Genomic DNA, 14,249 nt, shown 5'->3' on the forward strand with positions numbered 1-14,249 from the left:
CAGAGGTGGAACTGCTTGTGGTCTCCTGGATTCAGAGTGAGTCTACCTTGAGTTCCTGGAACAATAGCTTTTACATGCATTGATTACTAAGCTTATTAGCTATTATTTAAACTAAAATTTTCCAACTTTGAGTCTCCCATCATTCCCCTACTGTTAGTTTAAACTGTCTTATTTCTATGAGATCAATTTCATGTGGAAGTACTCATTTTGCTGTTGAGCACATTTCTTAGTACTAGACTGTCTGGTAGGGGGCTTAGGAATACATTTAATTGCAGTTTCACATAAGGGGCACAATGTATGCAACAACAAGCTATGATAAAGCACAAAAGAGTTTTTAGCACAATTGACAGAAGTTGCACACTCTCCAGCTAGCGCTACATTAGTGACTTTTAAGGAAAACATTTCCCTGTCCTTTAGAATTACCTCAGGTTCCCCATTATAAATACTGGAGTAGGTTATTTTCTTATTGATATGCTGAAACAAAATATAATTTCAAAGGCTTTCTGAGAGAGTACAAACACCTACAAGACATGAAGTGAAAACTCGTTCAACATAAGTTCCTCCTGCAAGACAAAAGTCAGAAGTGTTTAGAACATTTTTTGCTAAGTATACCCAAATATTTTCATCTCATTTGAAAGGGATAAGTTGTCCATAATATGGGGTTGAACAAAAAGTAATGAAAAAGTCATTGCTTTCTTTTTGTTTATTTATTTATTAATATATTTTATTGATTATGCTGTTACAGTTGTCCCATTTTCCCCCCTTCGCTTTCCTCCACCCTGTACACCCTCTCCCACCCACATTCCCCCATTAGTTCATGTCCATGTGTCATACTTATAAGTTCTTTAGCTTCTACATTTCCCATACTATTCTGGCCCTCCCTTTGTCTATTTTCTACCTACCATCTATGCTACTTATTCTCTGTACCTTATCTCCCTCTATCCTCCTCCCACTCCCCTGTTGTTAACCTTCCATGTGATCTCCATTACTATGGTTCTGTTCCTGTTCTAGTTAGTTGCTTAGTTTGTTTTTGTTTTAGGTGTGGTTGTTAATAATTGTCAGTTTGCTATCATATTACTATACATGTTTTTTATCTTCTTTTTCTTAGATAAGTCCCTTTAACATTTCATAAATAAGGGCTCGGTGATGATGAACTCCTTTAACTTGACCTTAGCTGAGAAGTACTTTCTCTGCCCTTCCATTCTAAAGGAAAGCTTTGCTGGATAGAGCAATCTTAGATGTAGGTCCTTGCCTTTCATGACTTGGAATACTTCTTTCCAGCCCCTTCTTGCCTGCAAGGTTTCTTTTGAGAAATCAGCTGACAGTCTGATGGGAACTCCTTTGCAGATGACTGTCCTCTTATCTCTTGCTGCTTCTAGGATTCTCTCCTTCATTTTAATCTTGGGTAATGTAATTATGATGTGCCTTGGTGTGTTCCTCCTTGGGTCCAACTTCTTTGGGACTCTCTGAGCTTCCTGGACTTCCTGGAAGTCTATTTCCTTTGCCAGATTGGGGAAGTTCTCCTTTATTATTTGTTCAAATAACTTTTCCACTTGTTGCTCTTCCTCTTCCCCTTCTGGTACCCCTATAATTCAGATGTTGGAACGTTTAAAGATGTCCTGGAAGTTCCTAAGCCTCTCCTCATTTTTTTTGAATTATTGTTTCTTCTTTTCTGTTTAGTTGTTTCTTTCTTCCTTCTGGTTCACTCCATTGATTTGAGTCCCAGTTTCCTTCCCATCACTACTGGTTCCCTGTACATTTTCCTTTATTTCACTTAGCGTAGCCTTCGTTTTTTGGTCTAATTTGCAACCAAATTCAGCCAATTTTGTGAGCATCCTGATCACCAGGGCTTTGAACTCTGCATCTGATAGGTAGGCTATCTCTTGGTGCCTTAGTTGTATTTGTTTTGGAGCTTTGATTTGTTCTTCCATATGGGCCTTTTTTGTTGTTGTTGTTGTGATGTGCTTGTTACACATGAGGGTTGGAGCCTTAGGTGTTCACCAGGGCGGGGTAACCCAAGTCGCTGGGTTGTGATGTTGTGTGTGGGGAAGGGGTCAGAGAGGGAACAATGGCACTTGCTCAGCTCTCTGCCAGATTTCAGTCCCTTCTGCCACTTCCCCTGAGCAAACTGGGACCTTCTGATGCTGATTTCCATGTGGGTGGGCTTGTGTACATTCTAGGACTCTGTGGGTCTCTCCAATGAACTTTCCTGTGAGGCTGGGAGTCTCTCCCAGCACCTCAACCCCCACAGGTGTTTTCAATCGGTGTTTTGAGGCTTTATTTCCCTGCTGGGACCCTGGGTTGTGCAGTCTGCCTTACTTCCTAGTTTCTCCTGGTTTATCTGTGCACAAATGTGGGACCACCCAGTCAGCCAGCTGCATTGAGCACTGTGCCTGTCCACAATCTGCCATCTTGCTGTGTCTTCCTGCTGCTACCCCACGCCAGGGGTCCACCAACCACTGCTTTTTTTTTTTGCCACAATCCCTCTCCACGCAGCCACCCAACTCCGCCCCTCCTATCAGTATGGATGAATGTGTCTATTTTAACTCCTTGGTTGTCGGACTTCCATCAGTTCAATTTTCTGTCAGTACTGGTTGTTTTTTGTTTGTTTGTTTTTAAATAGTTGTTGTCCTTATTTTGGTTGTTCGAGAAGGCACAGTATGTCTACCTATGCCTCCATCTTGGCTGGAAGTTCTAGTCCAACGTCATTGTTTTCAAAGGATGACTTTCAGGTCTTCTTGGGGTTTCTGCAGTCCTTTGTTCCTCTGGTGCTTTCTTTACTTGGGTGTGATGAATACAAGGGGTTATTACTGCCAACTTCACCACGGTTAGGGTGGTGACGAGTATGTCCCAAGGTCCAGTCCACTTTTCTTCTAGTTGGCGCTCTGGAGATCCTGTCTTCCAGGTCTTGAGTAGCACCTTATCTCCAGGCTCAAAGGAATGTGGCAGATCTGTAGAGGAGAGGTGTCTAATATAAGCAAGGTCATTAATTACAGCTAAGGTTTGACTTAACTGTTGTCCATATTTTTTACCTCTACTTCTTAATCTATATACATATCTCCTACCCCAATCATAGCATGAAATGATTGCTCATACACAATTTCATAAGTACTCAATTGAATTCCAGTTTGAGGGGCCACCCTTATTCTGAGCAGGGCAATAGGTAAAGCTTGATCCTAATGGGGATGAGTTTTTTGACACAGTGTGGCTATATTTTTCTTCAAGGTGTGATTCATCTTCTCTACCTTCCCAGAAGCCTGAGGTCTCCATGCTATGTGAGTGGCTTCATGCAAATGTTTCATGACTGGCTCTACTAAATGTTCAGGAAGCAGTATAACTCCTTTCTTATTCTTTCTCCATCTACTATCATCCCCTTCTTCATCAAAAACCCCGGTTAGCTTTCTCTAAGTCTGCAGTCAAATATTCAGGGACAAATTGTGACAAGTCTAAAACAGGTGACAAATCTAAAACAGGTACCAAAGGCATTGTAAATGTTCCTTTAGCAACCTCTTTTCACTGCTGGATCAGCCAGATTGTTTTCTTTAGCCACTTCAGTAGTCTTTTTCTGATGCCCTGGGCAGTGCATAACTGACACTTATAGAGGTGTTTGAACAGCCTCTAATACTTTTAAAATTTCTGCTGCATACTTAATGTCTTTTTTATTGGAGGTTTACCATTCTTTTTTCCTTCTAGATGGAACCATGTGATTGCAAAATTAGGAAAGCTTACCTTGAGTGGATATACATGTTCACTCTCTTTTCATGTGACAACTCCAGTGCCCTTGCCAGTGTAATCAGTTCGGCTGAGCAGAGGTTCCAACAGCAAGGCTTTGACCTCTACTATTCCTTCAAGAATCACAACGGCATACCCAGCCTTTCTGTTTCCTTTGTTCACATAACTGCTTCCATCTGCATATAGAATGGTCTGCCTCTTCTAGAGGATGGTCTTGTACATCAGTTCTGCTAGAATAAACTTCATCAATTATCTCAGCACAACCATGTATTAGTGCAGTTGAATCAGGCTCCGGGAGAAGAGAGGCAGGATTTAACTTAGTTTTGAGGGAGACATTGGGATTGTCAAGAAGAATGGCTTGTTACCTGCCCATTTTTCCAGCAGTGAGTCACAAATTTCCTTTTTGCTCCAGCAAGCTCAACATTTGGTGGGGTGCATAAACTGTGATAGGCTGTCCCAAGGAAAATTTTCAGCTTCCTATAAGAGCTGACAGGTGGCTGTCACAGCTCTCAAGCAGGCTGCCCACCCCTGGACGGTGTAACCTTCCTTGAGAAGTATGCAATGGGTAGCAAAGTGTCACTAAGCCTTTGGGTGAGGATACCTAGGGCAATGCCTTGCCTTTCATGTATGTACAATTGAAAGCTTTTAGTAGGTTTGGAAGCCCCAGGGCTGGTGTAGAAGCCAGCTGCGCCTTTAGGAACTCAAAAGTCTGAATGCACTCCTTCATCTGTTCTAAAAGGATATACTCTGGTCCTTTCAGAGTTTTTCCAGTTTAACAGATCTGATGTAGAAAATGGAGCATGTGCCCAACAATATACAGCAGGCTGGCCCTCTGGCCCTATTACCCCTGGAAGTTTTTGCAAAGGGTATTGCCCTGCCCTGGTAGAGGCTTGTCCTCCACTGAATTTTGTTCTCTGATGGGTTTGAGATGGCAAGACCAGTTCAGGCCCACTTTCCTCAGTTCTTTCAGTGAGGAGGAAGGTCCTCCAGGGCTGGAGGTGCCATGCTCCATGCTCACAGCAGCCATATCTAGATCTTCCTGGGCCCTCTCCTCTGACCTTCTGCTATCTTTCAAAGGCAAGTTTCCTTTTTTTCTGGACCATTAATCTATGTCCTTTTAATCCTGCATCCTGATTATGTGAACTCGTGAAAGTTTCTAGTTAAGGCATTTTGTCCCACTTCCCTGATCTTTGACAAAACAACTCCAGTTACAGTATAATACAGTAATTTAAACACCCATTCAGTGGCCAGCACTCTCCTGAGTCTAGATTATGTAATACATAAGCCAAACGGTATTATAATAAAATATACTTTTTATTTAGTCATAGGTTTATCAGCATAGGTCGACTAGTCAGCCAAAACTTGCCCCAAAGAGCTGTTTACTGGAACAGCTCTTCCCCCCACCCCCCATCATTCTACCAGAAAGAACTCTGTAAGAACAAAAAACCCAGAAGGCACCTTTTTGCCCCAGACAGAGCCCTGTGAACCAGACTAAGTTGTGACCCAGGACTTTAACCTGAAAAAGAAAGTTCAATGATTCAATCAAAATGATGATGATGGGAAGCGCTGAGAGTCAGATAAAAAGAGTCCCCATGTGAAACCACTTGGCAGCTGCCAGGGAGTCTCCAATCCACACCCCTGGGCCCCCCAGTCCAGGTAGCCAATGGAACTCTCAGCCAAATACTCAGACTTACCAGAGAGTCCCAAAGTCTGTCCTGGCAGAGTCACCAGAGAATATGAAACTGGAAAAGCCGGTGTTTGTGCTGCCTGTCACCTACCAGACCCAATAAGCAGCGACAGGGAGTCTTTATGGGAGCTTTATTCAGATGGTCAGTGCAGCAACCAGAAATGGTGGGTTTCTACCATAACAGACCATCTTAAATTCTACTTTAAAATGGCCCTTTTATAAGGAGAACAAACTGTAGGTAAGGGGTAAAAAAGTGGTGGTCTTTAGCTGTGCCCCAGGCAGTGGTCTTTAGCTGTGTCCTGGACAGTGGACATCTCTCCCTGGAGGACAATGGCTCAGATACCATCTTGATTGCTTGTAGTCCTTCTGGGGCACAAAGGTGGAACTGCCTGTGGTCTCCTGGAGTCAGGGTGGGTCATACCTCAGTCCCTGGAACAATAACTTTTACATGCATTGATTACTAAGTTTATTAAGTATTACTTAAACTAAAATCTTCAAATCGAGTCCCCCATCAAGAAGACACACACACAGGTGGAAAATATATGTATGTTATATTTAAATGTGTTTAACCAAATTGAGTCTGTAAATTATGTTTTGTTTAGATTACTATATGGTCAGAGTAACTCACAATGACCTTTTTCAGTGTATTTTATTATAAACTTGATGAATTCCTGACTATGAGATTTTTAAAAACACCCTAGGATTGCTGGGGAAAAATGTACTAAGTAGAACTAGCCTATTTACTACCATGTTAATATTAAAAATCTGTGCTTATATTAAAACCCATTTTATTTCTTATTATTTAACTATTTTAACTGATTTTCAATCTTTGCTATATGTGGTCTTTTGGAAAAACATATATGATATGGTTGCTTATGTCAGAAACATCCAAACCTGTAAGAATTTTTATGAGTTAATTTGAGCCAAACTGAAAACAATTCAAAGCATTGAGAAAATGCTTTGGAAAATGGCAGTTTTACCATTTATTTTATACATCAAATCAAAAGGGAAGATGTAAAAGGGTTGTATGAAATTCATTGGTTAGGGAGGCCTGAGAAAGCAAAGCGGGGCAGAGGGGAATCTTTGGGATTAGATAAAAAAATAAAATGAATAGACACATACTTCTTTTACACTGGTGCATATAAGATAGTTAAGAATTCACATCATAGCAATAACAATGAGATTGTGCCCTGAAGGGTCTGGAAAAGGGAAATTACCCTGACATTGCAAAGGTTTGTTATAGATGTGAAAAGACAATAGGCTCGGTTGAAGTAAAAATTGACCCTTGTCAAGGAAGATGCCTGCCTAGGACATGACTACCTGCCATGACTTGCTTTTAGCTAGGAAGTTTTAATTGCAGATCATCCTATATGGTTACTTTGGGTCTCTGAGTTTGCCAGGCCACCATGCAGGCCTCCCCTGAGCTTGTCAAATTTAGTATCTGGCCCCTTTTTCATTCACATAGCATAATTCTAAGCTTTTTTCCAACTAAATTCTTCCCTCTTCTGAGTTCTACTTACCCTTCAAGGCCAATTAAGTCCAAATCTTTCATGAAATCCTTTTTGTCTATATTGTCCACACTGTTTTTTTTTCCTTCTCTAAATTCCTTTTCCAGCACAACTCCACAATTTTACACTCTTGATTTATTCATGAAGATTACTTTATCTCCCCAAAAAGATTGTAAATCTTGAGAACAAGAGTTTTGTTTTCTGTCTCCCAGAGTGACTCCCATTGCCCTGGGCATTATATTAGTTACTCATACTGAAAAGGGAGCTCAAAAGTTAATGATTTTATCGGTAGTAACAGTCGACAGGTTTAAGTGATTAATGCATATGGAAAGCTGTTATTCCAAGAACTGGAATACATGACTCCTGAAGGTCAACCAGCAATTCCACCTTTGTGCCCCATGCCCCAGTGGTCTTGTGTTTTAGGAGGGAATGTAAGCAGATAAAGAATTGTCGATCAACCCTGGCTAGTGTGGCTTAGTAGATTGAGCAGCAGCCCCCAAACCAAAAGGTCACTGGTTAGATTCCTGGTCAGGGCACATGCTTGGGTTGCAGGATGGTCCCCAGTTGGAGGTGTGAAAGAGGCAACTGATGCAACTGATTGATGTGTCTCTTGAACATTGATGTCTCTCTCTCTCCCCCTCCCTTTTCTCTCTCTAAAAATAAAGAAATAAAATACAAAAAACCCCAAAAACCAAAAAAGAATTGTCGACCAGCAGATAAAACAATACTAGGAAAATTGCCACTGGACCACAACTCTTTTCTGATTAACCTTTTTTTCAAACCCTTTACCTACCCTTTTATTTTTATAAAAAGGTTGGCTTGAGATAAGATTTTAAGATGGTTTTTGAGGGTACATAACCCTCTGTCTTCTCAGATCGCTGGCATCTGAATGAAGTGCCAATAAAAATTCAATCATTATCTCTACTTATTGATTCTGGTGGTGACAGGCAGCATGAATGGTGACTTTCCCAGTTTCAATACCCTGAGTGGTAGCTGTGGCCGTGGGGCAGAAATGGGGGGAGAAGCTTTCATTTTCTTATCTCTTTTCATGTTCTATCTTCCTCCCAGTTTTCTTTTTTTTCTTTTTCCTTTTCTTTTAAATTGCTTTCAGTTTTCCTTCTCTGAGCCTATGGATTTAGCCTGACCATAGTAACTATATATATTGTTTAACTTAACTAATGGTATTCAAGATAATTGAAGCATTTTTAGTTTTTAATATTCTTTCTTTAAAAGATTACAAGCAGCCGTTTGAACAAAGGGGGAAACTGGTGCCTATAGTTCCTCAATGCCTCAACTGATTCTCTTTTTAACTTTCTCTTGTTTCAAAATGTTCCCCCCACCCAGCAGGTTTGAAGGGAGGTTTTCCAAACTAAAACCTCCTGAGAGACTGTCAATAAATTGGTTGTTTCCTTAGTGCAGTGTTTATCATGTTTTCTTTTTTTTAAAATAGTATTTTGAAATTGAAATATACTTCATATAACATAAAATTCAACATGTTCAAGTATACACTTCAGTAGTCTTGTTATATTTTCTGTGCTGTACAACCATAACCACTGTCTAATTCCAGAACATTTCCATCACTCCAAAAGAAACTCATGCCTATTAACAGGCCCAGTTTGTCCTTCCCTTCATCCCTGGCAACCACTAACCTACTTTCTGCCTCTATGGATTTGCCTTTTCTAGATATTTTATATAAATAAACCCATGCAATATGTGGCCTTTTGTATCTGGCTTCTTTCACTTAGTTTGATTTTCCAAGTTTGTCCACATTGTAGCATGTAACACTCCTTCATTCCTTGTTGAGACCAAATAATTTTCCATTATATGGATATGCTACATTTTGTTTATCCATTCATCACCTAATTTGACATTTGGGTTATGCTCACTTTTTGGCTATTACAAACAATGCTGGTATGAACATCTGTGTACAAATTTTTTGTGAACATATGTTATCTACTCTTGGGTAAAATTGTTAGTAGAATTCCACCAGGGAGTGGAATTACTGAATCATATGGTAATTCTGTGTTTAATTTTATGAGGAACTGCCAAACTCTTTTCCCTAGAGGCTGTACTATTTTACATTCCCACCAGCAATGTATAAAGACTTAAATTTTTCTACATCTTTGCCAACACCTTTTATTGTCTTTTAAAAATTTGTATATTGATATTCCAGTGGACGTAAAGTGTTATTCTCATTGTGGTTTTGATTTGCATTTTCCTAATGGTCAGTGATGTTAAGCATCTTTCCATGTGCTCATTGGCCATTTTAGTATCTTCTTTCAGAAATAACTATTTTGATTCTTGGCCCATTTTTTAATTTCCTATTTTAAATTGGGTTGTCTTTTTACTGTTGAGTTGTAAGAGTTTTTAAATATATTCTGCATACTAGATCCTTATCAAATGTATGATTTACAAGTATTTTCTCCCATTCTGTGGGTTGTCTTTTCACTTTGTTTGTAGTGTGAAAAGTTACATAAAAGTTAAAAAAAATTAAGACAATTTATTTACTTACTGATTTTAGAGAGAGAGGCAGAGAAAGAGAGAAAAATATTGACTTGTTCCACCCATCCATACACACATTGGTTGATTCCTGTATGTGCCCCAACCAAGGACTAAACTCCCAAGGTTGGTACATCAGGATGATGCTCCAACCAAATGAGCTACCAGGGCTAAAGGTTTTAAATTCTGATGAAGTTTATTTTTTTTTCTGACTAATTGTGGCTTTGGTGTCATACTAAAAGACATTCCTTAATCCAAGATTTGGGCAACTCTGCCTAATCCAAGGTCACACAGAATTTCACCCATGTTTCCTTTAAAAGATTCACAGTTTTATATCTACAACATTCAAGTCTTTGATCCATTTTGAGTTAATTCTTATAAATGGCATGAGATAGAGATCCAAATTAATTCTTTTACATGTGTATTCAGATGTTTTTCAAGTTGCCCCAATACCATTTGTTGAAAAAGACTATTATTTCCCAATTTGACTGTCTTGGTACCCTTGTGAAAAGTCAATTGATCATAATTGTGTGAGTTTATTTCTAGCCTCTCAAATCTGTTTCACCGATCTATATGTCTATCCTTATACCAATACCACATTATCTTGATTACTGTAGCCTGCAGTAAGTTTTGAAATAGGTAAGGGTGAGTCCTCTAACTGATTATCTTTTTCTTTTTTTAAAGTTATATCTTTTTTATTATGCTATAACCATTGTCTCAATTTCGCTCCCTTTGCCCCTCCACCCAATACCCCCTATTCCCTCAGGGATTCCCAGACCTTTGTTCATGTCCATAGGTCATGCATACATAGGTTCTTTGGCTATTCCATTTCCTATACTGTACTTTACATCCTCATGACTATTCTGTAATTTGTACTTCTTAATCCCCTCACCTTTTCACACATCCCCTCAACCCCCTCACATCTGGCAGCCATCAAAATGTTCTCTGTATCCATGATTCTGTCTCTGTCCTTCTTTTTGCTTAGTTTGTTTTTTAGGTTTGATTGTTGATAGATATGTATTTATTGCCATTTTATTGTTCATAATTTTGATCTTTTTCTTAAATAAGTCCCTTTAATATTTCCTAAAATAATGGTTTGGTGATGATGACCTCGTTTAGTTTTACCTTGTCTGGGAAGCTCTTTGTCTGCCCTTTGATTCTATATGATATCTTTGCCAGGTACAGCAATGTTGGCTGTAGGTCCCTGCTTTTCATGACTTTGAATATTTCTTGCCAATCCCTTCTAGCCTGTAAAGTTTATTTGTGAAGTCAGCTGACAGTCTTATGGGAACACTCATGTAGGTAACTAACTGCTTTTCTCTTGCTACTTTTAAGATTCTCTCTTTAATCTTTAACTTTTGGCATTTTAATTATGATGTGTCTTAGAGTGGGTCTCTTTGCATACATCTTGTTTGGGACTCTCTGTGCTTCCTGAACTTGCATGTCTATTTCCTTCACCAAATTAGGGAATTTTTCTTTCACTATTTTTTCAGATAAATTTCCAATTTCTTGCTCTTTCTCTTCTCCTTCTGGTAGCCCTATGATGCGAATGTTGGAGTGCTTAAAGTTGTCCAATAGGCTCCTTACACTATCCTTGATTTTTTGGGATTCATTTTTCTTCCTGTTGCTCTGATTGGTTGATTTTGCTTCCTATGTTCCAAATCATTGATTTGATTCTCTGCTTCATCCACTCTACTGTTGTTTCCCTATAAATTGTTCTTTATTTCAATTAATGTATCCTTCATTTCTGACTGAAGTTTTTAAGCTCTTGATGTCCTCACTAAGTTCCTTTAGCACCCTTATAATCAGTGTTTTGAACTCTGCATCTGATAGATTGCTTATCTTCATTTTGTTTAGTTCTTTTTCTGGAATTTTGATCTATTCTTTCATTTGGGTCATGTTTCTTTGTCCCCCCATTTTGGTAGCCTCCCTGTGTTTGTTTTTATGTATTAGGTACAGCTGCTATGCCTCTCTGTCTTGGTAGCATGCCCTAATGTAGAAGGTGTCCTGAAGGGTCCAGTGTGACAGCCTCCTCTATCACCAAAGCTAGGTACTTGAGGTGTGCCCTTTGTGTGGGCTGAATACACCCTCCTCTTGTAGTTGAGTCTTGATTGCTGTTGGCAGGTCAATGGGAGGGATTTACCCAGGCCAGTCAGCTGCAAGGACTGGCTGTGACCAGTGACCACTGACCGCCAATCTCTACTGTCCATGGAGGATCAGCTGTGCAGGGGCTGGTGCTCCAACATGGTCTGTGGCTGTCCACTGAGTGCATAACTCTGGATTTCCCTGAGTAGTACAGTCTAAGGTCAGCCTCCACCTGTGTTCTGCCTGCAGCCGTCTTTCATAAGCTATAAAGCAATCTGTAGATGGCTGCTACTTGTGTTGGGCTTGGAGGCTCCCAGGTGCAGGTGAATGTGATCCAAAGCTGGCTGCTGCTAGTAACATGCCTGGGGCCACTTAGTAAGAGGTACAAGGGCTGAGGGCTTATTGAGGCTGGCTGTTGCCTGTTTGATAGGATTTAGAAAGTTGTGAAGCATGAGCCAAGATCAACCATTTTAAGGAAAAGCCACTGTTAACAGCTTGGGTGGACCCATAATTTGGCTGTGACAAAGCCTCAGGGGATCTCCAGGCTGGGGCAAATGGTGTTAGCCAGGTTGATGGAGTCTCAGATAGGGCACCCACCTACCAGCTCTGTGGTTCTGTTGGGGGAGGGTTCTAAAAAGGGACAGTAGGCTCTGCCCACCTTTCTCTCTGGGAGAAAGCTGTCCTCCAGTTCTCACCTCGATGTCAGACACTTCAGTTCCTCCCTATATGCCACTGGTGCCTTTCAAACTGCTGGAGCTCAGAGGGAGTGATTCTGACTATTTCCGTGTGTGGGTTCTTTAAGAGGAACTGATAAGGGACTCAAGAGTTGGAAAATTTTAGTTTAAGCTAAATAGTTATAAGCCTAGTAGGGAATGCCTATGTTAAAGCTGTTCCTGAAACTGAAGGTATGACCCACCCTGACTCCAGGAGACCATAAGCAGCTCCACCTTTGTGCCTCAGAAGGATTGTAAGCAATTCAAGATGGTATCTGATCCATTCTATCTAGAGTGAGATCACCACTGCCCAGGACACAGCTAAAGACCACTGCTCAGGGCGAGAAGACTGCAGTTTTCTTTAACCCAGTTAACTTTTCCCTGAATTCCAAACCCCTTACCTACACTTTGTTTTCCTTATAAAAAGGGCTATTTGAAAATGGATTTTAAGATGGTCTATTAGGGTATGAACTCGCCGTCTTCTCAGATCACCAGCCATTTGAATAGACCACCCATAAAGATCTAATCCCTGTCTCTGCTTATTGGGTTTAGTATGTGACAAGTAGCACAAATGCCAGTCTTTTGCAGTTTCAGAACTGCTTGGGACTCAGGAAGTTTCTTCCACTGATTGAACCCCAGCTGGTTTTTGTAGCCAGATGTTATGAGGACTTAACGTCCTGGCCCTGAAAACTTGGGCTGAAGGGCCTGGTGTGGGACTGGGACTCTTTGCTCCCGAGATATCCCTCTCAAATATTTATCCACCACATGTGACTATGGGACCATCCCATCCCACTTCTTTGTCCCTCCTATCAGTCTGGATGGATGTGGTTTCTTTAATTCCGTAGTTGTCGGACATCCATTCATCCTGATTTCTGATGGTTCTGAGTGATGGTTGTTCTATAGTTTGGTTGTAATTTTGATATGATTGTGCAAGGAGATGAGCTGTGTTTAGCTACACCTACATCTTGACTGGAAGTAAGAAATTTTTTCCTGATTGTTTATTTTTAAAAGAAATGAAACCCATCATCATAGCAGTCCATAAATGTTGAAAGACTGAAATAAATTAGGTTTATTTGTGTTAGAAAAAAATGCCAAAATATATATAGTATATAAAATTTTTATGTTGAATATTAAATATATTGAATGTTAATATGTATACATATACTTATCAAGCACAGTAATATATTTCACTATGCACAGAACTTGCCATGTAATTGTTGACAGTTACTATTACTTCCAGAGTCTTGTCCATGGAACTCAAGTGTATCCTGCCAAGACTTATCTTAACTGACAGATACTCTTTTAGAGATTACCCCCCACACTTTCTCCTCTTATACTACAGACTCTTTTACACACTTTAGCTGGCTGTAATGAAACTATAGGCATTTGTTGGTACATTTGTCTTTCTCACTAGGCTCCTTACCAATGCCTAGAGATAAGAAAACATTATTTGTTTCAGAAACTTCTGGAGCTGCTGTGACTGCAGGCAGCACAGAGGGAAAAGGCAATAAAAGTAATTTGAGCCTGGTTGGGTGGCTTAGGTGGTTGAAGTGTTGTCCCTCACATGAAAAGATTGTGGGTTCAATTCCTGGTCAAGACAGGTACCTAGGTTGCAGGTTTGATCCTCAGTAGGGTTGTGTATGGGGTGGGAGGTTTCTCACCTTGATGTTTCTCTTTCCTTTCCTCTCTCTATAAAATTAATAAAAAACATATCTTCAGGTAAGGATTAAAAGAAAAAAAAATTGGAGAGAAATTTGGACTGAGTCAGGAAATCCCTGGACAAGACAAGAGTTTGTATTTGGCACCCAGAGGAGGACTTCAAGTAGGGCAGTGTTATGATATGATTTGAAGTTTAGAAAGATGATTCTTGGCTGTGTGCTTGGGTAAGAACCAAAACTTTTCTAGATTTTAGTTTCATTATCATTAAAAAGGGAGAGTTGAACTTGTGATTTCCAAGGTACTTTTTCTGGTTCTGAAATTGTGCCATGAATCTCATTTGAAATCCTCAGGGAATGAAGTGTGTTG

The 14,249-nt window shown here is 40.0% G+C and overlaps 1 long non-coding RNA gene across 1 annotated transcript; it reads left to right on the forward strand.

The window, feature by feature from the left end:
• Positions 1-2,860: 2,860 nt before the first annotated feature.
• LOC118500186 lies at positions 2,861-14,173 on the forward strand. The gene is made up of 3 exons (XR_004902738.1): positions 2,861-2,942; positions 5,698-5,700; positions 14,162-14,173. It is a non-coding gene; the product is annotated as an uncharacterized LOC118500186 (long non-coding RNA).
• The last annotated feature ends 76 nt before the right edge of the window (positions 14,174-14,249 follow it).

The sequence above is a fragment of the Phyllostomus discolor genome, chromosome 4, assembly GCF_004126475.2.
Source record: "Phyllostomus discolor isolate MPI-MPIP mPhyDis1 chromosome 4, mPhyDis1.pri.v3, whole genome shotgun sequence".
NCBI classification, from domain to species: Eukaryota; Metazoa; Chordata; class Mammalia; order Chiroptera; family Phyllostomidae; genus Phyllostomus; species Phyllostomus discolor.